The 27526-nt window shown below is 48.1% G+C and overlaps 1 pseudogene; it reads right to left on the bottom strand.

Annotated features, from left to right (window-relative positions):
* Window positions 1-15948: 15948 nt before the first annotated feature.
* LOC124657607 lies at window positions 15949-21179 on the bottom strand (annotated as a pseudogene).
* Between the last annotated feature and the right edge of the window lie 6347 nt (window positions 21180-27526).

The raw sequence follows: 27526 nt of genomic DNA, 5'->3' as shown, positions 1-27526 counted from the left end.
CAACTCTACTTTCCTTAATATATCTTGGGCTCCCGAATCTTCTTATTCTTCGGGTAGTGGGCCTTCATTAAACCCCGGGTACTATCTTCGGCAGGCCCATTTGGGATGCCTATGTCAGTAGCCCCCGAGATTTTGCTTGAATCGTAGAGTCAGGGAAAATCTCCATTGTTTATTTTTATTTGACAATTTAAACTTTTCTATATTTCTTCATATAAATTTCTATATTGTACAGGGATACTGGTAGTTGGGGCTAGTTCATCTGACGGATCAGGTACTAGTTAACTGCTCTAGTGGCAATCCGCAAAAACCTACTTCAAGATCACGTCCCTAGACATGATCTCGGGATACTGGTGCAAACTCCGACAGGTGCCGCTTAAGGTCTTACCATTCTGTCGAGTCCCAGTCAAATTTATCGAGTACCTAACGCGTCCGTTAGGATTTTTCTTCGTATCTGTTGATACGGATAAAAGTAGCAGAGCGCAGTCTTAGGCGATGCCACGCCCAGCGAGAACGGATCTGGGGTCTTACCTTCGCAAATTTGCGGCATTCAGAAATTGATCGCAACTTTGGCGTTCGAGAATATATTGTCGAGTGCTTTTCCGGCTGTTGGAATGGCACATTTTATCGAGTCAAATATGACTTATATTAATCTCCCGATGGGAGTATATGTAGAGTTAATTATAACTCGAAATATACTCTCTTGCTTTTCTATCTTTCTTCCTTTTCCTTTTTTAATTTCATCGGGCACGCGAACAGCGTTCCCGATGGGAGTAGCCCCCGAGGCTACAGCCAAGAACTTGTGCTTGGTTGTAGGCTCAACATTTTAATCCACCTTGTCGCTATATTGTCATTATTTCCCGATATTCTCTTTCTTTTTTTTTATCTCTCGGGTGCGCGAACAGCGCTCCCGATGGGAGTAGCCCCCGAGGCTACAGCCACGAACTTGTGCTTGGTTGTAGGCTCCCGCAATTTCTATATTGCCATAGTCGAAATTTTACTTTTACCGAAGTAGCCCCCGAGCATTTGGGCAAAAACTTGTATTTGACCAAAGGCTCCCGAAGTATTCAAATGACTTCTCCTGTCGCCATTCTCCTTTTATTTTTCTTGTCGACATACTTTCCTTTGTCAAATTCACTTCATCTCTATTAATAGTCGGGATTTTTCTGCCTTGTGGGTCCATTGTTCCCACCACGTTGACACGTCGTGCAAGTGGGGGACACACGTCCTCCGCTTTCCCTGGCGCACGTATGGTAACGCCTGTGCTATTCCACCTCAGTAAAAATACCTTTTTACCCTTTTATCTACTAGATCTTTTTTCACCACACGATTTCTTCATCCAACGGTGCATTACTTCTCCCGAATCCTATATAAACCTTTCTTCAACCTCGGTCCACTCCTTCGCTTGCGCCGCACATCTGTTCCCCTCTGCAAAAACTTCCCTTGCGCCCAACTCTGTTTGATCTTCCGCACGCACAAGCATTGTTTTTTCCAGTGCCGTTGATGCCACCGCGCACGCGACTCACTCGCCACAGTACTCCAGAATCCAAGATGGCCGCTGAAGATCTTGAGTGGGAGAGATCTAAAATTTCCAACCAAGACGTCAACATGATGAAGAGGCTTGGCTTGATGAAGAAAGAAGACGCCGTCCGCTTTCCCAGTGAAGAAAGCTACCCCAACCCTCCAATGGAGTACCGGGTTAGTTTCGTTGATCATCTCATCCGCGGCCTTTCTACCCCAATTCACGATTTCCTCCGTGGCCTTCTCTTTGTCTATGGGATTCAGCTGCACCAGCTGACCCCCAATTCCATCCTTCATATTTCTATTTTCATCACACTGTGCGAATGCTTCCTTGGAATCCCTCCTAATTGGGTTCTTTGGAAACGCATTTTCTGCCTTCGTCGCAATGGCGCTCACAACGCCACCTATAACATAGGTGGTGTTGTTATCTGTGTCCGAACTGACGTTGATTACTTCGACGTCAAATTTCCTGATTCTGTCCAAGGATGGCGCAAAAGGTGGCTCTACATACACGAAGAAAGTGCCAACTCTGTTGAGCACAACATAGTCCCTTTTGACGGAAGTGCCAAAATTCAACGCCGCCGCTCTCGGGATGCTGAAGCTTCCGAAGAAGAGAAAAGGCGAAGAAGCACTTATGTCTCGTATTCATCAGCTTCAAAATACTCGAGGCAAAGAGCTGTCTGGTGTTCAAATCACTGCCTATTTTCTTAGGATTAGAGTGCAGCCTCTTCAGGCTCGCAAAAATCCCCTTTGGACATATGCTGGTGACAATGACGCCAATAGGCTCTCCAATGATCTTTCTGTGAAGGACTTGGAAAAGCTTATTCGAAGAATTTCCTCGGCGAGCAAGAGGGATCCTATTCCCTCCTCTTGCCGCGTGGAACCATACAGCTCCACCAATCCTCTCCCCAAGGTATTTTGTCTTCTCGAATTTTTATCTTGTTCCGAACTTTTCCTGCATCTCATTGTATTGATATCTCTCTAATTTTTCTTTTGTCGTTATTTTTCTGCAGAACCATCCTACTATGGATTCTCTTCCTCCGCTTCCTGAGGGTGGAGATGTCGAGGAAAGGGCTGTTGTCGTCGATGACAACCAGGAAGCCCCCTCTTTTGTGAATGAACCCGCAGATTCCCGAAAATCTGCGGGATCTATTGAAAAGGATGCTGCCTCTGAAGGTACTACATCAGCACAATCTCCTCCTCCTGCTGTTTCTCCAAAGAACAAAAGAAAAAGGAGTGATGTTGAAGATTCCGGGACCTCCAAACCCGAAGAAGTTGCGCCTTCACCGCGAAAGGCAGCTTATGATCCATATATCGAGAGTCTCATCAGTTCGTAAGTTCCTTCTCTTTTTATTTTTCTATTCGAAGAATTTTATTTGCCTTGCTTTTTATGCTGCCACCCTTTTTCCACAGTGATGACGATGAAGAAACACCAACTTTGGATGTGGCTGCTCGAACGAGTACGTCACATACTCTAGTTATTTCGGAGCCGCCGAGTTGAAGGAGAAGAATCCTCGCCTCCTCAACAAAACGTCGGCACGTCTACTCCTCCTTCGAGCCCCCTTGTCCCTTCACCAAAAGGGCAAGGACTGAAGCAATTCCGGAGCCAAGCCTCCAATTGAGTAGCTCTTCTAACCCTCTCTTGGATGATGTAAGTTCTCTATACTCTTGGCACCGTCTGTACTTCCTCTGTTTGCTTCTGAATGCCATTATATTTTCCTCATACCGAAATTTCCTTGCTTTGTCCCTTTCTTTTCTTACCAGCCCATGATCAAAGAGCTTATTCGCATCGGTGCTCAATTCATTGGGTATCGTGAATATGCCAACAAAACTGAAGGTGATGCTTTGCTGCTTTTCTTTTTTTACCATTACTCTGTTACTCCATTGTTGTCGATATTTTATTGAAATTTTAACTTTCTTGGCGAGAAAAATTGGCGGCTATCAACGAGCGTGCCAATGCTCTTGCTCAAAAATTAGAGCGAGTGAAGAGGCTCGTAAGAAGGCCGAATTAGATGCTTTGTTCAAGCTAGAGCGAAGGCGACAAGGCCAAGGCCGAAGGCTGCTAGTGTCGAAGATCTGAGAAAAAGACTTCACCACTGCCGAGACTTCACCGAGCGAGCATATAATCGCACAATGCTGCTCGCGAGGAAGCGATCCTTAAGCGTATAAGGACGCAAAGTCGCCGCTTTCTCAGTAAGTATCTAAGCCACTTCATATCCGTTGTATTTTCTTTTACGCACTCGTTTGTTGCTTAATAAGTTTCTTCCTTGACAGATAGAACAGCTCAAGAGTTTGAACTTGAGGATCCCGACAATGATGCTCTTCTTGACGCCCTTTCATTCCTCGAGTTTCATGGGTCAGAGGCACGCGAAGGCATTGATCATGCCAAAGCAGGGCTGTCGCGGCTCTTTCCTTATTTCTTCCCAAAGAAAGAGGAACCCGCAACTTTCCTTAACTTGGCCAAGTGCTTTGATCCACCAGAAGATCTTGGGCTGAAGGTGCGTCATGAGAATATGAAGGTCGCCGTTGAGAACACTGTTGCCTTGGTAGCCGATAGCCGACAAACTATCGGCCGGGCGAAAGTTGGCGATGCCGAGCGAGATAGAACAATCAAGGTGGAGGTCGCCGATCAAGGCAGCTAAGCCCAACACGAAGAAAATCCTGGCCTATCTCGGGATCCAGCCGTCTTCGACTCCTAGCTCATCAAGGCCGGAGGTCTAGTTGAATGCCTCTTTGCTTTTCCTTTTTAGCGTACCTCGTTCTTTTGGCCTTGTCGCCGTAGTGTTCTTGGCGATAACTGCTTCAGTAGGTCTCTAGAAGGTCCTTCTTTTGTAATAGACATGTATATATTATGGGAATGAATGGAAATCTATCTTTACTCAGTGATTGATGTCGAAATATTTTTTTTTCAGTTAATTTTTTACAATTATACGCCAGCTCCTGGTCCTTCCAATATTTCGCCTTCTTCTCACTCAAAGAGAGCTCTTGCTGGTACTACACCTGTCGAAGATTCTTTGCCGCAAGAATTGGATGAACTTCGGCGGCAACTTCAGTATGCGAAGAAGCAAACACTTGTGATGATGGAGAAGTCTCGTAAGTCATCTGAAGCCGAAAAAGTTGCACTTCAACAAGCTCGCGAGGCCGTGGCTGCCAGGGAAATTGCTGCTTCCGAGGCTGAAAAAGCGACTACTCGAGAAAATTTCATGCTCGAGTTAATGAATGAAGCCAGTGCAGATATGTCGGGTATGCTTGTTTCATCCTCAATATCTTCCATCCTCATGCTGCGTCTCTTGAAGTTTTCTGTTTCTTTGTTTTCATAGGCTCCTTTGCGATGCTTGTTGCTCGAAGAGGATAGGATAAATACCAGGACGAACCTCCTTGTTAACCTTTCCCTTGATCATGGTTCTCTATTTTGGGCTACCCCAGAGAGGACCCGCCAGATTGTTAGATTTCAGGATCGTGCCTCTCAAACTCGCGATTTCTTTGACTTCTGTACCAAGACCCTGTCCATGGTTTATAACTCTATGTTTCCTCGGAACGTTCCACCGAAAACTCTTCCCGAGTTAATGGAGAAATTTAAGGATGCTCATAGGATCCATGACTTTGTCAAAGCTCAACTGGTGGCTGGCGCCAGGTTTGCCCTTATCATGCTGCAGATTTGCCACTCAAAGCTTGACTTGACCCAAGTTGTTGGGAAGGTTCACGCGAAGGTACGGCACCGAAGAGTTGGTGTCGATCGTATTAACACGAAGGTTTCGCCTATAGCTGAAGAAATGATCGAAGATCTTCTTCGGATGGATGCCGACTTTTTTGCAGATGGTCATTATGCTGATTTTCTTGGTGCTGCTCCTGAAGAAAACAGGATTACCCTTGACGATATATTGAATCATGACTGAATTTTTTTTTTCTTTGGTAGATAATTCTTCCTTGTACATCATGATTGTGATTGTATTGTGAAGCGAACATCATATTTCTATATTTGTCTAGCCCCCGAGTGTTTTCGGTGACTATTTGCTGTATTTGTATAATGCGAGGTTTTGAACCAAAGCAGTTATTCGATATGTAGTTTTGGCGAATATCAGCCCCCGAGCTTCTTTATTGAGTACTATTTTGCATTTTAATTGAGTCGCGAGGTAGTTTTAATACCAAGGCGAGGCTTTTGCTTTTCTCGAAGGAACTATATTGAAATTCGTCGGGTTGGGGAGTTTGAGCATGTCGATGGAGAAAAGCTATATTGACACTATCTTTATTATGTTGCAGCACCGTGAGCCCGCCTCATTAAAAACCTTTCCCGGCCCCACTCGGTGCCCCGAAAAAGGAAAAGAGTGCGTCTGAAAACTCGCGGGCGTTTCAGTACATTGAAGTTTTACAAGGACTATATTTTAGCTCTAGGCGTAGAACCGCCTGAGTTGCGCCACGTTCCAGGGGTTTTGCTCCTCCACCCCTGTCTTCTTGTCCTTTATCCTGTATGCTCCTCCTCCGATTACTTCCGTGACGATATAAGGGCCAAGCCATGGTGACTCGAGCTTTTCATGACTTTTTTGCGTGAGCCGAAGAACTAGGTCTCCCACCTGAAAAGATCTTGGCCGCAAACGTCGACTGTGGTAATTCTTCAAGTCCTGTTGATATTTGGTTACCCTTGATAGTACTTCGTCTCGAGCTTCGTCGAGTGCGTCTACGTCGTCTTCCAATGCTATCCTGGAAGTTTCTTCATTATACTCTGTGACTCTAGGGGAGTCGTGCTCTATTTCTATTGGTAGTACTGCCTCTGCTCCATGGACCAAGAAAAACGGGGTTTCCTGTGTCGCTGTATTTGGTGTTGTTCGGATGCTCCACAACACACTTGGTAATTCTTACGGCCGGGTATGTCGAGCTTTTTCCGGTGGTCCTAACGAGCGTTTCTTGATGCCATTGCGGATGATGCCATTGGCTTTCTCGACTTGCCCATTGGTTTGAGGATGTGCAAGCGACGCAAAGTGCAACTTGATACCCACTTCTTTGCAATAATCTTTGAATTCGTGGGATGTAAAGTTACTCGCCATTGTCCGTGACGATCGTTGTGGGGCACTCCAAATCTGAAGACGAGGCCTTTTATGAATTTTTCTGCGAATGCTCCGTCCGGCGAATTTATCGGCTTCGCTTCTATCCACTTTGTAAATTTGTCGACAGCTACTAGCATGTATTCTTTTCCTCCTGGCCATGATTTGTGTAGCTTGCCCACCATGTCGAGTCCCCATTGTGCGAAGGGCCATGACAATGGTATTGGTGTTAGTTCTGCTGCTGGAGAGTGAGGTTTTGCGGAAAACCTTTGACACGCATCGCAAGTCCTTACTATTTCTTTGGCGTCCTCGATTGCTGTCAACCAGTAGAATCCTGCCCGAAAAACCTTGGCTGCGATGGCTCGACTACTCGCGTGGTGGCCGCATATTCCTTCGTGTACATCTTTCAGTATTATTCTTCCTTCTTCGGGTGTTACACACCTTTGCAGAACGCCTGAAATACTTCGCTTGTATAATTCTCCTTTGATCACCGTGAAAGCTTTAGACCGTCGAATTACTCGCCTTGCCTCAACTGGATCATCGGGTATTTCTTTCCTGAGGATGTATGATATATATGCTTGCATCCAAGGAACTTGTACCATCATCACAAGCTCTTGTTCCTCTTCCTCCTCCGTGGTTTCTGTCGAAGTTTTCTCTTTTGCTTTTTTCTGCACCTGTTTTGGCTTCGTAGATCTCTCCGCTATTTCTTCCCAGAATACTCCTGGCGGAATTGGGAGGCATTGCGACCCGATATTTGCGAGGACGTCAGCTTCATCGTTGCTCAATCTACTGATGTGATTTACCTCGCATCCATCAAATAGCTTCTCGAGTTCATTGTACACCTCCTTGTATGCTACCATGCTATCATTGGCTGCGTCACATTGGTTCATAACTTGCTGGGCTACCAATTGTGAGTCGCCAAAGATTTTTAATCGAGTTGCACCGCAAGCCTTCACCATCTTCATCCCGTGTATGAGGGCTTCGTATTCTGCTTCATTGTTAGATGCGTTAGGGAACGTCATCCGAAGGATGTACTTCAACTTGTCGCCTTCAGGTGATATCAGTACTACTCTGCGCCGGCTCCTTCTACTCTTTTGGACCCGTCGAAATTCATGGTCCGGGTTCTCGATAAGTCCGGGGGTCCTGTGTTTTGCGGCTCCATCCATTACTGCGATGAAGTACGGCGGAACTTGTGACTTGATTGCTTTTCTTTTTTCATACGTGATGTCCCGAGGGGAAAGTTCTATTCCCCAAAGGGAGACACGACCCGTAGCTTCCGGATTGTTCAGGTATATTTGATAAAGGAGCCTCATTGACCACTATGATCGGGTGTGCCGAAAAATAGTGGCGCAATTTTCGTGCTTTGTTGTGAACACTCCGTATGCTAGCTTTTGGTACCGAGGGTACCTTTGTTTTGATGGCGATAAAACTTCGCCGACGAAGTATATCGGCCTCTCGTACTCCGTGGAGTTTTCCTTCTTCTTCTCTTTCGACAACTAGCACCGTGCTCACCACTTGGGGTGTGGCTGCGATATATAGCAGGAGAGGTTCCTTGTCCTTCGGCGCCACCAAAATTGGTGGTGTCGAGATTTTGCGCTTCAAATCTTCGAAGGCTCTGTTGGCCTCTTCGTTCCATTGGAATTTGTCTCCTTGCTTTATCAGAGCGTAAAATGGTAATGCTTTTTCTCCCGACTGGCGACGAATCTGCTCAAAGCTGCGACTCGCCCAGTTAGCTGTTGTATCTCTTTCAACTTTGTTGGCTTTCTCATTGTTACGATAGCTTGTATTTTATCGGGATTTGCTTCAATCCCTCTTGCTGAGACTAGAAATCCCAAGAGTTCTCCTGCTGGGACACCAAAGGAACACTTCGTTGGGTTCAACTTCGAGCGAGAATTTGTTGAGGTTGTCGAAAGTTTCCTTGAGATCCTCGATCGGTGTTGTTCCCTTTTTTGATGTTATGACGACATCGTCGATATATACTTGCACGTTTTTTCCAATCCGTGTCGCCAAACACTTACGCATCATCCTACGGTATGTTGCTCCCGCATTTTTAGACCAAAGGGCATTGTTCTATAGCAAAACACGCCGTAAGGTGTAATGAACGCGGTCTTTACTTCATCTTCTTCTTTCAATCTGATCTGGTTATAACCAGAATACGCGTCCGAGGAAGGAAAGACGTTCGCATCCAGCCGTGGAGTCGATAATTTGATCGATCCTCGGGAGGGGAAAGTGATCCTTTGGACAATGTTTATTGAGACACGTAAAGTCGACGCACATGCGAAGGACCTTAGTGTTTTTCTTTGGCACCATCACGGGATTTGCTACCCATGTGGCTTCCGTGAATATCTCTTTGATAAAACCAGCTTCTTGTAGTCGATTGATTTCTGACAGCATAGCTTTGCGGTTTGGTTCCGAAAAACGCCGCAAAGGTTGTTTGATTGGTCTCGCTAATGGATCCAAATTTAGGTGGTGCTCGGCAAGTTCCCTGGGTACTCCTGGCATGTCGGCTGGACACCATGCGAAGATTTTCCAGTTCTCACGGAGGAACTCGACGAGCGCGTTTTCCTATGCGATATCCATGTTGTTTGCGATAGATGTCGTCTTTTTCGGGTCTGTCGGGTGAATCTGCACCTCCTTTGAATTTTTCTCGGTATTGAAAGTTGATTCTTTATTTGGCCTTCCAACGTCCGGCAATACGTCGTAATCAGTCATACTTTTGGACGCCAAATACTCAGCTTGCATCCCGAAAGTTTCTGATAACCGATGAAAATCCTTGTCGCACTTGTCGGCTAAGGCGAAGCTTCCTTTAACTGTGATTGGTCCCTTTGGTCCAGGCAATCTCCACAATAGGTATGTATAGTGTGGTACTGCCATAAACCCTAGCGTATGCTTGGTCGTCCCAACAAAGCGTGGTATTGCGACGGAAAATCCACGACTTCAAATTCCAGCTTCTCGATTCTATAATTCTCTCGAGTTCCAAACTGAACGTCGAGATTTATCTTCCCCAATGGATAACTTGGTTTCTCCGGTGTGATGCCGTGGAACCTTGTGTCCGTTGGCTTCAAGTTTGCTAAGGATATATTCATCTTCCTCATTGTATCTGCGTACATAAGGTTTAAGCTGCTGCCACCATCTATGAATACTCGAGAAACATCAAATCCCGCAATAACTGCTGGCAGAATAAGTGCTGACTACCCTGGTCGAGGAACTTGCTGCGGATGATCCGCTATGGTGAAGCCGATGTCTTGCCACTGACCAATTGAGATACTCAAGCTGTTGGTGGAGGCATTTTCTCTGCCATGAACACCTGTCTCGAGATCACTTTTTGAGTTACGTTGGACGGCCTTCCCTTCTGAATCATCGACACCGCTCCGTTTGAGTTAGGATCGACATAAGGTGGTGGTGGAGGTGCTGCCGCTATTCTGAGCTGGTGCCGGTTGTCGTCCGTAATCGCGGGAGGTGGTGGCAGGTGAACCTCGCTCCTGGGCTCCCGAGGATTTCTCTGTGCTGCTCGAGCATGAGCGTTCTCTGCATATCTGAACATTGCCTGAAAATTTCGACAGTCTTTCTGCAGGTGCCTCGACTGTCTTTTTCCGTTGCTGTCGATGAAAAAATGCATCTGGCACGGTCCGTTCATCATTTCTTCGGGTGACACGAAAGGCCTTGGGAACCTAGGCCCGCTATTTTGCCTGTTGCGAGAGTCGTCCCTGTTATCGCCTCGCTGCTCGCTGCTTCTCTGATAATCATCTCTATTGTTTCCCCCTGTGTTTGCCCGAAAGCCTGCCGAAATCTGCCCTGGGGCGTCATAATTCGGGTACTGCCGGGGAAATCGTCGCCTCGATTGGTAATTTCGACCACGGTCCTCCTCTGGTGACCTGTGCCGTTTGTTGTGGACAGCATCCTCTCCATCTGCCCATCTATTTGCTATCTCCATTAACGCGGATACTGTCTTTGGATTGGTCCTTCCCAAGTCCTCGACAAAATCTCCACGCCTAATTCCTGCGACAAACGCATCTATTGCTCTCTCGTCAGATATATTTTCTGCCGAGTTTTTTATGATGTTCCACCTTTGGATGTATTTTCTCATTGACTCATCTGGCTTTTGTCGACATGCTCTCGGCTCTTCTAACGACGCGAGATTTTTTGCACGTGGACCTGAAGTTCTTGACGAATACATCCTCGAAACTTTCCCAGCTGTCGATAGATCCTGGCGGAAGCTTTTTGATCCAAGATCGTACGGCTCCACTTAAGTGCACCTGAATACTTTGCATGGCTGTTGCCCTAGTTCCTCCAGTTAACTTCACCGTTTCGAGGTAATCAACTAGCCAATCTTCTGGATCTTGCAGACCGTCGAATTTTTTGAAATGATCGGGTAGCTTGAATCCTGAGGGGACTCGAGTTTTTCGGACTCTCCTCGTGAAGCATGGTAGGCCGCACATATCCTCGTCGTTAAGCTCCGGGGATTGCCTGATGATCCCTTACGCTTTGCCTCGCTCTATCGACCCTTGCTTGTGCTCCTGTGTCTCTTGCTCCATTTGGTCCTTCGGGGACTCGCCGCCGTTGCTTCTGCAGGGTCGTGGACTATTTTGCCTTGCCGCTCCTTCGGGAGGCGTTGATACAAACGCTGTCCCCATAGCTCCAACCCTCTGCTAACGCCATATTGTATAATGTTTCCCTTGGATCACACAGGGGTGGCCTAGATGCGAGGATATAAGCTTGTGTCGCCATATACCCAGCTTCTGGTGTCTTAGGGATAATGTTTCCCCTTGTATCTATCGACATAAAGGACATGTCGAGGTTTTAAACTAAGTGCTCTCTTTCTGCTTCGGGTATGTGTTGTAACCTTGATCTTCCTCTGTTCCGAGCCTCCCTATGGCTATCACCCGAAACTCTAGATTGTCGACTTAGATCTGCCCTTCTCCTGCTGGATGCAGAAGCTGCCTCCTTTCTCCTGTTCAACTCAGCTGTCTGTTTTTCTATTTCTCTGGCAGCTCGTGCGAGCCTATATTGATAAGCTTGCAGTTCTTGAGCCGTAGCCGTTGTCGTCATTGGCTCCGAACCATCTAAAGCTTTTGCGGCTCTATCCCAGGCTGCTTGTGGAAGTTGAACTCTGACACGTGGTGTGGGCCCGACATATTTAGTGCCCATACCCCTCCTTAGATACGAGGGATCGACATAGGGATTACCCAAATCGTCGAAAGCCTCGATGTTTCCTCTTGATTTTCAATGGCATAAATCTGATGATATTTTGTACTCGGATCTATGTTGGGTTTGGTGACATCATTGTTGAGACCGATGAAGACCTTGCCCATCGTGATAGATTTGTCGATGAAGTCGTAGCTCGTCGACATCGCTTGAGTCATCGCTTATATATGAGTCCGCAGATGACTCGAACGATACGTCGCCGAAGATCTTGGCGAGTTTCTCCCTTGCTCTGGTGCTGACGTAACGTGTTTCCGAAGTCTCTTCTTCTCCTGACTCGGTTGACGATGTATAGCTTGAAAAATCGGAATCGACCGCCGACGATCCCGACGAAATTGGAATTTCGACACGATACGATCCTTCCTTCTCGACGCGAAAGTGAAACCTTCCGAACGTCATCTCCATGGGCTCCGCCAGATACGCATATGCATCCAAACGGGAGGGTGGGTGAGGAACAAAATCGACAAGACCAGCAGCGATCTGTTTACCTCTATACATTGTGTTGCTTCCGGTTGACGATGTCGAAGATCTTGAACGTGCCATCGAGATCAGATCCTTACGCCTCTAATTCCCACAGACGGCGCCAATTGACAAGGTATCAACTTGTCAATGCCTACGGGTTATAGGCTAGGGTTTAGTTAGAAGTAGAGGGCAAGTAGATCTCGAAGGTTTCAGACGAAAAGTACTCGACGATTATGAAAACTAGGGTTTGTGAACAATGATTCGATGATCTCTTCGTCCCTCGACTCCCCCTTTATATAAGAGGCGGAGCCGAGGGTTTCGTTTTGTACAAGTTACAGAGTCCGGGACGGTTTCTAACTCATCCCGCCAGATTACAAACAACACCTCCTATTACAACTCTACTTTCCTTAATATATCTTGGGCTCCCGAATCTTCTTATTCTTCGGGTAGTGGGCCTTCATTAAACCCCGGGTACTATCTTCGGCAGGCCCATTTGGGATGCCTATGTCAATGGGTCTGGCGATGAACTTTACGCCGTCAATTCATTTGCCACCCGTTTCTATTGGACTGGGGCCTGAAACCTTATTGCTTGTGCGGTGGGTCGGTCACCGGAAACGCCGGGTGTTCCATGATGAGGCCGGGAAGATATACATGGACCAAGTTCATGCACGCACAACAAAACCATGGTATATCAATTGTGCGCTATATCGATTGGGGAAGCAGCTCAGATAATTCATTACAACCGAGTTTAAACCGTCGTTGGACATCATAGTTGTGACCGGAAGCGACTCTGTAGAGCTTACATAGAAAACCTTGCATTAGCCTTATCATCAAATTTATGGGCCATTTGGTGATTCAACCTTCGATAGGGTTTAGCGGGCATCGAATCATGGTTGCAAGCTATCCCAGCAATATCAACTCATTGATAAGTTCCCTACACCTCTCAAGCCAGACATATATACATACATACTTTTGAAAGGGAAGGTTACATGTTCTTTTCCGGCAAAGGGCTCCACTCTCTCGTGTCCACGCCTTTCCGATAAAATCACATACTCCACTAGTTTCTACTCTTTCCTCCATATGCATATATTTTCACACTTCACATTTGTAAATTTGTTGCATACAAATTTTAACACCCCAAAATTTAAAAACAATGAAGAAGACCAATTCCCTTTTTCCAAAATTTGGAGCCAACAAAAACTTTAATTGATTTATTTCTGTGCATAGTGCTCATGCATGAATCTTTTGATATTGCCATGATGTTTGTTTGAAGTGCTTGACAATGTTCCTAAACCCTAAACCATGCCTAGTTGAATCAAAGTGAAACAAAGAAAAAGAAAATAAAATAAAAATGGAACCACATATGAGCCTATGGCCATATTTGCAAATCTTAAACTAGGCCATGTTTACCTTGTGTAAATGGTTTGAAAACATTACTAAACTCAAAATAATAACATTTGAGTCAAATAAAAACAAATCAAATCAAAAGAAAAATAAAAACCAAGTCACATATGATAATGGTCATATGTGACAAATTTAGCATGATGCCCACTTTGAGCCTCTGTATTAAACATTTTCTAAACTAAACTTTCCTATTTCTTTGCTCCTCATCCAAGAACACATCAAGGTGATCATATTTGGTGTTGACTAACCTTGCAAATTCATTTTCAAATTCTTATAATAAGCATCCAAAGTAGTAACATTGAAACAGAATTAAGATCTTACCAAATTTGAATTTCACAAAACCAACTTCACTTTGCAAACCAAGACCACCAGGAGATGCCAAACATTATTAGACCCACACCCAGGAAAAAGTTTGGCAAAATTCAAAATAAAAGTTCTTGCGGCCAATATGTCAAACACCTTGTGTGCAATAATCTGGTATGAGCTTACACTCTAATATCCAGAGGATTTTAGCCTAAACCATCACCTCTCTGGTCAACCTCAGCTCCCTCTTGCACCCCTTGAACAATACCAAGCACCAGAACCAATTATCATGGATGATTTCATCAAGGACAAGCCCATGCCAATCATCATGACATCAACCATGCCAACTCCTCTCCTCTCACTTCTGGCCTACCTCACCTTGTCCTGGAAGTTGACCTTGCTCCCCTGATCATGCTCACACAAGCCATTGGCCAAGAGAGACCCTGCACTGCCTGGAACGCGACGCGCCCATGTCACCCAGACACGCCAGAGCGTGCACGGCCACGCCCACGGGCACGCCAGTGCACGGCATCGCCCAGTCGCCTCAGCGCTCGCCTTGCCTTCTGCGCTTGCACACGCCATCACCATGACCCCAGCAACCGCCCAGACATCCCCATTGGCCCTCTCGACAATTGTAGCCCTCGCCATCGTCGATGACCTCCGCGGACCTGTGACAGACCTTGACGTCGCCCGAGCCATCCCGTCCACCTCCTGCTGCGCAATGACGCGCATAAGGACCGCCAGATGACGCAGCACCATCCCCACTCCACGCCTTGCCCCTTCGCAGTCCAGAGAGCCACCGCCATGGTCGACTGCCGGTGACCTCCGCCCCCTCTCGCCCGCTATAAATCGAGGCCTCCCCTGCACGAACCCCTCACACCATCTCACTCCCCTCTCTTCACTGAGCACCGTAGCACACTCGCCCTTCCCAATTTCTTCCTGGTTCGCTGGAATTTTGCCGGAGCCCGCCGCGGCAGTAGCCAGAAGGAGGCGACGACTCCGACCACCTCAGCCCCTCCCACGACCCTCGTTCGCCTCGCCGTCGACTTCCACGCCGACTTGCACATGCAAGTGGGGACATAAAAAGTAGGAGAGAGGAGAATCTTTAGAGGGCTGTGTCACATGCAAGTGGGGCACATGCAACTTTTCAGTAGAAAGGACGCCGGCTCTCCCAATCGGCTCACTTTGGGAAGGGATCCTTTCGGGAGTGCCGACGTTTTTATGGGGCTCCAAAACATGCCGGCACTTTTTAGGGAGCGCCGGTGCGAGCGCTTTCTCTCACTAGAATCCCAATAGAGATATTAAGAGCTCTATTAGGAGCGCTGGTGGAGATGCTCTAACGAGGTAGTTGAATGGCTGAGATGCATTTGATCTAACCCTCTAGGTAATTTATTAGTAGTGCTGATCAGGTGGGGAACTGAGAATACAAGGAAAGGAAATGGGAGACTCGGGGTCGTGCACTGAGAAAGACGCGATTTTATTCGTGTGGGGTGGAGTGGATCTACACCTGGGCATCGGGTCAGGCCGGGTTTCGGGCCGGGCCCGAAAAAGCCCGAACTGAAATTCCCAGGCCTGAGCCCGGCCCAGCCCGATCTTCAGGCTTACAAATTAGGCCCGAACCCGGCCCGAACTGCCAAAAGCCCGGCCCGGCCCGACAAGCCCGGCCCGAACTAGGCTTAAACTATGTTTTATGCAAGCCCGAGCCCAGCCCGGCCCGATGTTCGGGCTCCAAAATCAGGCCCGAACCTGGCCCGATGTGCAAGCCCGACCCGGCCCGGGATTTTCGGGCGGCCATCCGGGCTGGGCTGCCCATGCCCAGCTGTAAGTGGATCCTACCACCAACCATTGAACACCACCTCTAACCATTTAAGTAATATATAGTAGGAATTCGATCATAAAAAGAGAATAATACTCCACTTCTCACACAATGTAGGACGTTTTGACAATCTAAAAGAGTTGGCCAAAATGTTTTATATCGTGGAATCAAGGAAGTACCAACTAAACCATGTAACTATGATGATCAAGGGCCGCAACACCGTTTCTCGCTGCGAATCATGTTGCTATTCCTTGTGGCAGCAGTAGCTAGATGACCCTGGTGGAGTGGAGCAATGGTGGGTTGAGGGACGAGCCATGTGCACCTCTCAGAGGGCCATCCTTGAGGCAGACACTCAACAAGCTCAGTTCTGTTGTCTATGAAGTTGTACCTGTACACGCCATACTTGTTTTGAAGCACGGTGAAGTAGGCGAAGCCGCCGTTCATGCCCAGCCGCGAGGCCTCCATGGAGAAACTGTTGGGCCATCCAAGAAACAAGACGAGGCTGGCTAGGCTTAGAGCATCCCCACTCGTTGGCGCTCCCCACGCCCAAATCCGGACGAAACAACCGCCGGATTGGACGAAATTAAGTCGTGGGGAGTACCGTATTTCCAGTCGTCCACCCGGAGTTCGGCGGATAGAGTTTAAATTCAAACAAATCGCCGTCCCGCGCTACAAGTACGGCCAGTTGATCGGCAAAAGGAGCAAAAGGATCAGCCACAGATCGGCGATCGGAGGGAAATTACACGGAGACAGGCTCGTCGGCAGTCCCGGCCGGCACGGCGGTGTCCGACGGACCAGTTTCCTCACACGCCGTGGCCGAAGCGGCTGCGGCGGGCGACGATGAAGCAGCGGCAGTGGACGTCGAAGCAGCCGCAGTCGACGAGGTAGATGGTGAGGTAGACGAGGTAGGAGCCGGCGGTGACGACGAAGGACTGGCCGTAGTGGCTCGGAGGATGTCGCTGCGGTGGCCCTGGTACCAATTCCTCGTCTCCTCGTCCATCAGTTCCATGTCGCCGCCGCCCATGAGGAACGCCAAGTCTGTGTTCCTCTTCTTCGCCGCCGCCGTCGTCTTCAGCAGGGCGATCCGGACGCCTTGGTTGGCGAGCATCTCCCGCCACCTGCCGTCGAACTTGTCGTTCCTCCCGTCGGCGTGCGACCTCAAGTCGGCCCAGCACTTGTCGATCGACGCCTGCATCCTGTCGGCGGGATTGTCCGTCCGTTTGAGCTCTTTCAGCTTCTTCTGGCCGAGTTCAGGGCGCCCTTCCGCCGCGCAAGCCGCCGGAGCGTCGGGGTTGTACTGCTCGGTCTTGCTCTTCGAGAGGGTCGTGCGAGTTTCCTTCCACTTCTCGCAATTCTCGAGGCGGGCGTAGACGTTGAGGAACTTGAACTGCAGGCCGGTGTCGTCCGTGTACATGTGCAAAGCTCGGCGCAGCTGGGGAAAAAAGAGCACGGCGATACGGGTCAGCTAACGACGATGTACCTCGGTGATGCAGGGTCGGCGGAGCATACCTTTTGCTCCAAGTCGTGCCCGCTGATCGGCCGTTTGTCGACCTCCTCCTGTATGCCGTGCCATTTGCTGCACGCCGTCCGCATGATCCCCCAATGGGTGGCCATTGCCTTGTCTCCCCGGTACACGTTCATGTTCGTCTTGTTGAAGTAGGGATCGACGAGTTTGCGTTCCTCGTACGCCTCGCCTCACTCGAAGCCGGTATGCGTCGAACGACCGATTGGCCCCGATTATGCCGTTCGTGGACACGGTCATCCAAGCTTCGGCGAGGCACTCCTCTTCCTTCGGCGTCCATTTGATACGCGGTTCGGCAGGCGGCGAGTCCTTCTTCCTCTTCTTCTTCCCCTTCGACAGGTTGGCGGCGGCTTGAGTTGGCTCTTCTTCTTCCTCCTCTTCTTCTTCGACGGCTTGGCTTCCGTCGGCAACATCCTCACGATGCTCGTTGCGCGCCGCCACAGCTGCCGTCGCCCTCGTCTCCTCTTGCGTGAAGAACCCCGGGCACGCAGCGGCGGCGGCCATGAAGAACCCCGGGCTCGCAGCGGCGGCCATGGAGCCGGAGGTGATCATCTCGTGGATCTCCTCTTCGTTCGGCGCCGCCATCGCACCGAACGGGAGCGGCCCTCGTCGCAGGGCCGGCGAGGTGCCCTCGAACAGGCCGCCGCCGCCGACGTCAAGCTCGGGCGGCGACGTCGTGGACCTGGACGGTTGGACGTAGGCGCCCTCTTGGAACACGGCAGTCGGCGACGGCGAGTACAGCGAAGGGGAGAAGGACGACGGGGAACTACTTGTACCTGGCGCCGGCCATTGGCCGGGGAACATGGCGCCGCCGCAGCCGCTCATGGCCATGCTGATCTTCCTCGCTTGCTCGTCCTGGGCCGCCGCCGCCCTCTTGGCGGCGGCTTTTTTCCCCCTTGATACGTCTCCGACGTATCGATAATTTCTTATGTTCTATGCCATATTATTGATGATACCTACATGTTTTATGCACACTTTATGTCATATTCGTGCATTTTCACGGAACTAACCTATTAACAGGATGCCGAAGTGCCGGTTCTCGTTTTCTCGCTGTTTTTGGTTTCGAAATCCTAGTAACAAAATATTCTCGGAATTGGACGAAACGAAGACCCGGGGCCTATTTCGCCACGAACCTTCCAGAAGACCGAAGAGCATACGAAGTGGGGCCACGAGGTGGCCAAACCACATGGCGGCGCGGCCAAGGGGGGCCCGCGCCGCCCTGTGGTGTGGGCCCCTCGTCAGCCCTCCGACTCTGCCCTTCCGCCTACTTAAAGCCTCCATCGCGAAACCCCTGATACGAAAAACCACGATACGGAAAACCTTCCAGAGACGCCGCCGCCGCCGATCCCATCTCGGGGGATTCTGGAGATCTCCTCCGGCACCCTGCCGGAGAGGGGATTCATCTCCCGGAGGACTCTACACCGCCATGGTCGCCTCCGGAGTGATGAGGGAGTAGTTCACCCCTGGACTATGGGTCCATAGCAGTAGCTAGATGGTTGTCTTCTCCTCATTGTGCCTCATTGTTGGATCTTGTGAGCTGCCTAACATGATCAAGATCATCTATCTGTAATACTCTATGTTGTGTTTGTCGGGATCCGATGGATAGAGAATACCATGTTATGTTAATTATCAAGTTATTACATATGTGTTGTTTATGATCTTGCATGCTCTCTGTTACTAGTAGAGGCTCGACCAAGTTTTTGCTTTTAACTCCAAGAGGGAGTATTTATGCTCGATAGTGGGTTCATGCCCGCATTGACACCTGGGACGAGTGACGAGAAAGTTCTAAGGTTGTGTTGTGCTTGTTGCCACTAGGGATAAAACATTGGCGCTATGTCCGAGGATGTAGTTGTTGATTACATTACGCACCATACTTAATGCAATTGTCTGTTGCTTTGCAACTTAATACCGGAAGGGGTTCGGACGATAACTCTGAAGGTGGACTTTTTAGGCATAGATGCGGTTGGATGGCGGTCTATGTACTTTGTCGTAATGCCCAATTAAATCTCACTATACTTATCATGCCATGTATGTGCATTGTTATGCCCTCTCTATTTGTCAATTGCCCGACTGTAATTTATTCACCCAACATGCTTTTATCTTATGGGAGAGACACCTCTAGTGAACTGTGGACCCCGGTCCATTCTTTTAATACTGAAAAACAAATCTGCTGCAATACTTGTTTTACTGTTTTCTCTGCAAATAATCATCTTCCACACAATTCGGTTAATCCTTTGTTACAGCAAGCCGGTGAGATTGACAACCTCACTCGTTTCGTTGGGGCAAAGTACTTTGGTTGTGTTGTGCAGGTTCCACGTTGGCGCCGGAATCTCTGGTGTTGCGCCGCACTACATCCCGCCGCCATCAACCTTCAACGTACTTCTTGACTCCTACTGGTTCGATTAAACCTTGGTTTCTTACTGAGGGAAACTTGCCGCTGTGCGCATCACACCTTCCTCTTGGGGTTCCCAACGGACGTGTCAATTACACGCATCAACCCTCTCCGCCCTGCCGCTTGTTTCCACCTCGCGCCGTTTCTCGTCCGCCGCCCACTCGGCGTTCGACATGCCCGGCGGCTTCGTCTTCTTCGCCCGCATCTTCCTCGCCGGCGCCTTCGGCGGCATTGTGGTGGACGAGAAGACGAGGAGGAGAGTGGTGGTGGACGAGAAGACGCCGTCGGGAACTGGAGCTGGAAGACGAGGAGATTGGGGAATTTCGGCGGGAGAGAATGGGGATATGCAAGCAAATTGGAGGGAATGGGGATATGCAAGCAAATTGGATGGAAAATCGACAGGATTTGGTTTTCCAGTCGCCGACTACGCGGGTCCACACGACGTTTCGCGCCAAAATCTTTCGTCCGGAGTCCCCGAGCGCGCCCCGGGGGACCGGGGATGGCGTGGGCTCGCCGGATGGATGAAGGGCCAAATCCGGACGAAAACGAGGAACCGGGGGCGCGACTGGGCCGAATTTCGCCGTCCGGATGGAAAAAACGTCGCTCGGGGGCCTCGTCGGGGGGGCGAGTGGAGATGCTCTTATGGCTTTCTTCAACACCCAGCGTGGGCACCCCGGAGCCTCTTCAAGCGTGTGCACAACCACCAAGAACGCGCGGGACAGATCGCAGGTGCCTCTCCAGAAGTCCGTCCTAAGGTGCACGGACGTCCAGAGAAGCTCACCACCACAGGACTCGAGAACATGGCCGTACACGTAGTAGTGGCCGCCGTACTTGAGTGGCATCGAGGACGGCATGCGGACCAGGACATCTTCGTCGTCGCTGGACGGGGTCACCACGTGCCACAGTTTGCGCTCCATGGTGACAAGGATTTTGCGTGAGTGATACGCGCGCGATACAGAACACGCCGTAGTACGGGGATTCGATGGTCCTCTGGACGACAGTCCACTCGCCGTCGCCAGCAGGACGTAGGAGCGCGGCCTTGAACTCGGGCGTCCCGTCGTACCTCCTCGTGTATGTGCTGTACAGAAGCACGGTGCCGTCCTTGTAGACGATGCCGCCGCTGGAATTCTCCTCCTCCCACTGGCCGTCCTCAATAAAGGGGGGCAGGCGGATGACATCTCCGGTGAGAGGGTCGTGGAGCGCTGGGCCGACGGTGAGGTAGCGGACGGCGGTGCCATCGGCGCTGGCCACCCAGTTTTTCCCGGTACAAGATTCTGGCGGCGGCGCCAGGTAGCTGGACTTGGAGAAGACGCATCTGAACTTGAGGGGGTCGTCGTGCTTGGTGTTGCGCGCTAGGATCCATGGCAGGAACTGATCGGTCGTTGTCTTCTTCCCCGTAGGTAGTCGTTGGTGTGATTCGCGCCATGGCTTGCACACGGCATGGAACCGGACGAAGTCGGCCGCGTCGTGTAGGAAGACAGAGATGTCGCCGAGCAGATCCGGCGGCAGGTCGGACCACATGGCGGGCGGCAGGGTTTTCCGACAGATGGGGAATCGACCAACGCTAGCTAGCTAGTTTTATGCGATCGGCTCCTGTACGTACACGTACATAACTCAATTTGCTCTGGTATAATATACTCCGCACGAGGTGACCATAATGCGATCCATTCTAGTACATATAAATTAGTTTCCAGATAAACTTACGAAACATATATAGGGAAAGCCACATGGCACTTTTTATTGATTTTCAAACATTGGTACATCGTTCACAAAAAATAAGCTAGGGTTCATCGACCCACGTACAAGAAGTAAATTTTGTAGAACAATATTCGTAGCTATCTCATGTGCCACCACATTGGTCTCTCTTGGACTATGCTCAAAATAAATTGTGTCATTGCACATTCTACGAAATAATATTCATGCATGCTTAATACTCCCTCTGCCTTAAAATAATATGTGCAACTTTTTCTAGATATAAATGTATCTATAACTAAAATATGACTATATCCATTTGTATCTAGACAAAGTTAAGCCAGTTATTTTGGGATAGCTATCTAAGAATTATGTACATTTATGTCAAAATGGATTGTTCATCTATGTTAAAAAAATTACTGAAGTTCTATTTTTTTTCATATAATCCCTCTATCCCATAAAGGATGCATCAACCTTTTCTAAATTTAAATGCTTCTACATGCGATTTAGTGTATAGATACATCCAAATTTATACAAAGTTGCGACATCCTTTTGTAGGACAGAAAGAGTATAATAGTGCACAAAAAATTTACCCTCACTGTCCCATAATATAAGATATTGTTATTGCTTATAATAACAACTTATCACCGTAGGAAGTAGATTTTATATATGCCAATTAAAATGTGGGCCGGACGACGTGTACACATAGAGTTCTTGCCAGTCATTCAGATTAGAGTGCCCAGGAAACTCGGGAAAGACCAAAACGCATTAATGTGACTTTAAGGAAAGACGCGAGAACGGAGCCATGCACCTGTCTGATGTCCGAACCACACGCGCTTTGCCCAAAACAAGGTGGAGAAAAGGACAACCACTAGTAGAAAATGGGTCTTTTGTCCCGGCTGTATCCTGGACCGGGACCCAAGGCCTGACCACGTCGCCCCATAAACGCTGCAGCGTACGATAATCAAAGATCCCAGCTCGTAAAGATCCAAAGGTCCCGGCTCGTCTCCCAAACCGCGACTAAATGGTTTTACGCCACGCGTTGTCTGCGGCACTCCCTTTAATCCCGGTGCGTATTCCCAACCGGGACCTAAAGTCAAACATTCAGTTTCCGCGGAGCCCATGCGTCGCCATTACTGGCCGCGTCAAAACCGAGCATCAGCCGGCGTGGAATCCGAGCCGCCGGCCAGCCACTGTTCATCTTTCTCTTCTCATTGCTGTATAAGCTCATCATTTTTTCACCATTGCCACACACACACTCTCCATCTGGCCTCCTCTTCTCATCCACCATTTGCAAAAGCCACTGTTCATCCGATCCTCTCTTCGTCGATGGAGCACCTCGTGCGCGACCCGGCTCGTCGGACACGGGCGTACTACCTCAAGGTCGAAGGGATGGAGGCGACGTTCAAGGCCACGGTCACGCTCCGCGGAAGAATGGTGGAGAAGTGGATCCGACGTGTGAAGAGGGACTTTCTCGACACCGCAACGATCAAGTGTGTCGGGTTGGACTGCGAGTTCACCGACCCTCGCAAGAAGAAGGCCGGTGTGGAGCAGCGCTCCGCCGTCCTTCAACTCTCGGTGGCGTTGATGACCCACAAGTATAGGGGATCGCAACAGTCTTCGAGGGAAGTATTACCCAATTTATTGATTCGACACAAGGGGAGACAAAGAACACTTGGAAGCCTTAACAACGGAGTTGTCAATTCAGCTTGCACCTGGAAACGGACTTGCTCGCAAGAGTTTATCGATAGTAACAGCTTTATAGCAGTAGCGAGTAGTGAAATAATAGCAGACAGAGTAACAAAGACAGCGAGTAGTGATTATAGTAAACAACGAGGATTAAAATACCGTAGGCACGGGGACGGATGACGGGCGTTGCATGGATGAGAGAAACTCATGTAACAATCATAGCAGGGCATTTGCAGATAATAATAAAACGGTGTCCAAGTACTAATCAATCAATAGGCATGTGTTCCAATTATAGTCGTGCGTGCTCGCAATGAGAAACTTGCACAACATCTTTTGTCCTACCAGCCGGTGGCAGCCGGGCCTCAAGGGAAACTATCGGATATTAAGGTACTCCTTTTAATAGAGTACCGGAGCAAAGCATTAACACTCCGTGAACACATGTGATCCTCACATCACTACCATTCCCTCCGGTTGTCCCGATTTCGTCACTTCGGGGCCATCGGTTCCGGACAACGACATGTGCATACAACTTATAGGTAAGACCATAAACAATGAATATCATGATGAAACAATAACATGTTCAGATCTGAGATCATGGCACTCGGGCCCTAGTGACAAGCATTAAGCATAACAAGTTGCAACAATATCATCAAAGTACCAATTACGGACACTAGGCACTATGCCCTAACAATCTTATGCTATTACATGACCAATCTCATCCAATCCCTACCATCCCCTTCGGCCTACAGCGGGGGAATTACTCACACATGGATGGGGGAAACATGGCTGGTTGATGTAGAGGCGTTGGCGGTGATGGCGGTGATGATCTCCTCCAATTCCCCGTCCCGGCGGAGTGCCAGAACGGAGACTCTCGGCTCCCGCGACGGAGTTTCGCGATGTGGCGGCGTTCTGGAGGGTTTCTGGCGACTTCGACTTCCTTTTTGGCGTTTTTAGGTCGAGGCGAATAAGTAGTCCGAAGGAGGGCGTCGGAGGCCGGCCGAGGGGGCCACACCACAGGGCCGCGCGGGCCCCCCCTGGGCCGCGCCGCCCTATGGTGTGGGGCCCTCGGGCCTCCACTTCAATTGCCCTTCTGGCTCCGTTAGTCTCCTGGGAAAATAGGGCCTTCGCATAAATTCCGAGGTTTTTCCCGAAAGTTGGATTTCTGCACAAAAACGAGACACCAGAGCAGTTCTGCTGAAAACAGCGTTAGTCCGTGTTAGTTGCATCCAAAATACACAAATTAGAGGCCAAACAATAGCAAAAGTGTTCGGGAAAGTAGATACGTTTTGGACGTATCAACTCCCCCAAGCTTAGCTTATTGCTTGTCCTCAACCAATTCAGCTTAACAACCGAGCGATAAAAGAACTTTCACGAACACATTTGCTCATATGATGTATATATATTCTCATGTTATGGCTAATACTTAAGCAGCTCATAATGAGACACATGCAAATAAGATCATCTAACAGCTATGTCAATCATGGAGAGGTACCAACAATTAATAATAAGCATCAAGAATCATGTACATAAGCAAGATTGCAATGTTCATAAGAGAGTATGATAAAGTGGTATCTCGCTTGCCCGTATTTGATTGGCAAAACATAAATGCCCGGCACCTCCGGAGTTCATAGAAAGACTAGCAGTAGTGATTGTCAAAAGATAAATGCATCAAAGTTATACCACAATCAATCATATTTTGAGACAAGCATATTGTACTAAGAATGACAGTTGTGCTCTCAAGATAGTACTCAAAGAAATAATGGAGACACAACATAAAAGTAAAAGATTGACCCTTCGCAGAGGGAAGCAGGGATTAACATGCGCTAGAGCTTTTCATTTTTATAAATAAGGAGTAAAATTATTTTGAGAGGTGTTTGTTGTTGTCAACGAATGGTAATGGGTACACTAACTACCTCGCCAACCGGACTTTCAAGAGCGGCTCCCATGAATTATTGCATATTTATTTGGCACTCCTTCAAACCTTTCTTGCACAAACCATGGCTAACCGAATCCTCGGGTGCCCGCCAACAATCTCATACCATGAAGGAGTGCCTTTTTATTTTAGTTTTATTATGATGATGACACTCCCCCAACCTTTGCTTACACAAGCCATGGCTAACCGAATCCTTCGGGTGCCGTCCAACAATCACAAACCATGGAGGAGTGTCTATTTAAGTTTAATTAATTCGGGACTGGGAATCCCATTGCCAGCTCTTTTTGCAAAATTATTGGATAAGCGGATGTGCCACTATTCCATATGAGAGTCCGTCAAAAGTAAATGACAAGGTTGAAAGCTAAACACCACATACTTCCTCATGAGCTATGAAACATTAACACAAATTAAGAAGCATTTTGAAGATTTTAAAGGTAGCGCATGAGAATTTACTTGGAATGGTTTGAAATGCCATGCATAGGTATTTATGGTGGACACTCTGGAATGACTTGGTTTTCATGCGTTTGGAGGCACGAGCGGCGTTCCCGCTCAGTACAAGTGTAGGCTAGCAATAGACTAGGGAGCGACAAATCAAGAGAGCAGTAATTGTCATAATCATGCTTGGGGCAAAATAAATTAACAGAGGCATAAAAGTGATACAAGAACTCTGAAGCAATATAGATCATCGAGGCTTAATTGACTTTTTGTTCAGTCATATGCATGCGTGAGCATGTGCCAAGTCGATATAAATGAATTATTCAGAGGAGGATACCACAATGCCATACTTACTTATGAATAAAACAATGCAAGCAAACATCCATGACATGCTACTCATATTAATAGATTGGAGCTAAACATGAGAGATCATAAACTACTAGACTTTCTCAAATAACATATACCTCACATGAACCAACTAAGCATGCTCACATGGATGAGTATATGTACAAAAATGAAAACAAATAGAGTTCATACCAGCCTCTCACCACAATCAGATTGTCGTAGATCGTCATTATTGCCTTTTCACTTGTGTAGCTTGGATAATATGAAATGAAAACCACGCTCCAGCCACCGAAGACCATTGAACTCATAAAGAACTTTACAAACCAAAGAAGAACAGCAAATATTTTTGGTGTTTTCAAATTGCAAATAAGAACAAGAGGAAACAAGCAAACAAAGCAAAATCTTTTTGGGTTTTCTTATAGCAAACTAGCAATAGCAAATAAAGCGAAACAAATGCAAAAAACCAAAGCAAACAAATGGTGAAGAGAAACAACAGAAATATTTTTGGTCTTTTTGTGTTTTGGAAAGGAACAAAGCAAAAACAAGAAATAGCAAACTAAAAGAAACACAGAAAAGCGAGATGGCAGAAATCTGCCAAAACTTGACAGCAGTACAGAAATCGATTTTTACAAAAATCTTACGTTGCTCAGTTCAAAAAGTGTTCAACTAATGAAAGTTAGATAACAACCTGGGGAACCTGCACAAAAATTTGCAGCTCAAAATGACGCTCTGGCTATTTTTGAGAATTTTTACGGTAACGTTCCAGAATCTGTTTTCAGGCAGCACTTCCCCAAATATCATCTTCCTCTCATTAGAAAACCACTCAAACGAACAAAGCAAGTATGTGCAAGTATCCAGCAACCATAATATGCAAAGAATGAGTGATGCCGGTATACCTCCCCCCAAGCTTAGGCTTTTGGCCTAAGTGGAGTTCAATCCCATCGATCCCATGAAGTAGTGTCTCCGTAATATAAAGACGGGTCGTATTCCGGGTATGTGCTAGAAGAAGCACCCGGATATGTGACGGTGTGGTCGTAGGAGGTCCCGACGTCCTCGGAGTCATGTTGCTGGTGGAAGTCTTTTATCTTCAAATGCTCATCCACTTCCTCCTTGGTGCACGACCATGATTGCCTGTCAATACTTAACAAACCAGGTTGGGGAAGAGAGATTTCCTTCTCCTCCCCGTCAGAAAACAACATTCTATACACCATATTTTCTAAAGTAGAGTCAGTTGTAACAAAATGATGACTCTTCATAGCAGTAATATCGAGTCTCCTAGGGGCCAATGGCACATCATTAGGATCAATAGGAAGATTAAGAAATGTTAAAACACGCAGTGCAATGGTTCCTCCAAAAATAGGCCCCCTGGTAGTCGGGCGGCGAGCAATAAGAGCACCGAGGTGATAGGAGGTTTGACCGAGTAAGTGCAATATTCAGAAAAGCAAGATGGTAGCTAGAGATATTACTAGTGTTCTCCCTACCAAGAATGCTAGTAGCAATGTAGTATGCAAAATACTTAATGGCGGGAAGTTGGATGTTCCTTATCTTGCCCCGCCGAATGGTGCGACAGATCATCATCGGTGATCCCTCGGTAGAGCTCCCAGCAAGTCCCGGGGGTTGTCATCAATCCTACTTGCTGTACCTACAGGGGCAATATCCAAGGCACAACAAAAATCCTTCAATGGCATAGTCACAGTATTACCATAAATCCTGAATGCAACCGTTGGCTCATAGTGTTTGTTGTTGAACTGGAAACTCTCGACGAAAATTTTGG

The sequence above is a fragment of the Lolium rigidum genome, chromosome 5 (assembly GCF_022539505.1).
Source record: "Lolium rigidum isolate FL_2022 chromosome 5, APGP_CSIRO_Lrig_0.1, whole genome shotgun sequence".
Classification (NCBI taxonomy): Eukaryota; Viridiplantae; Streptophyta; class Magnoliopsida; order Poales; family Poaceae; genus Lolium; species Lolium rigidum.
This window is presented reverse-complemented; position numbering and strand designations above follow the sequence as displayed.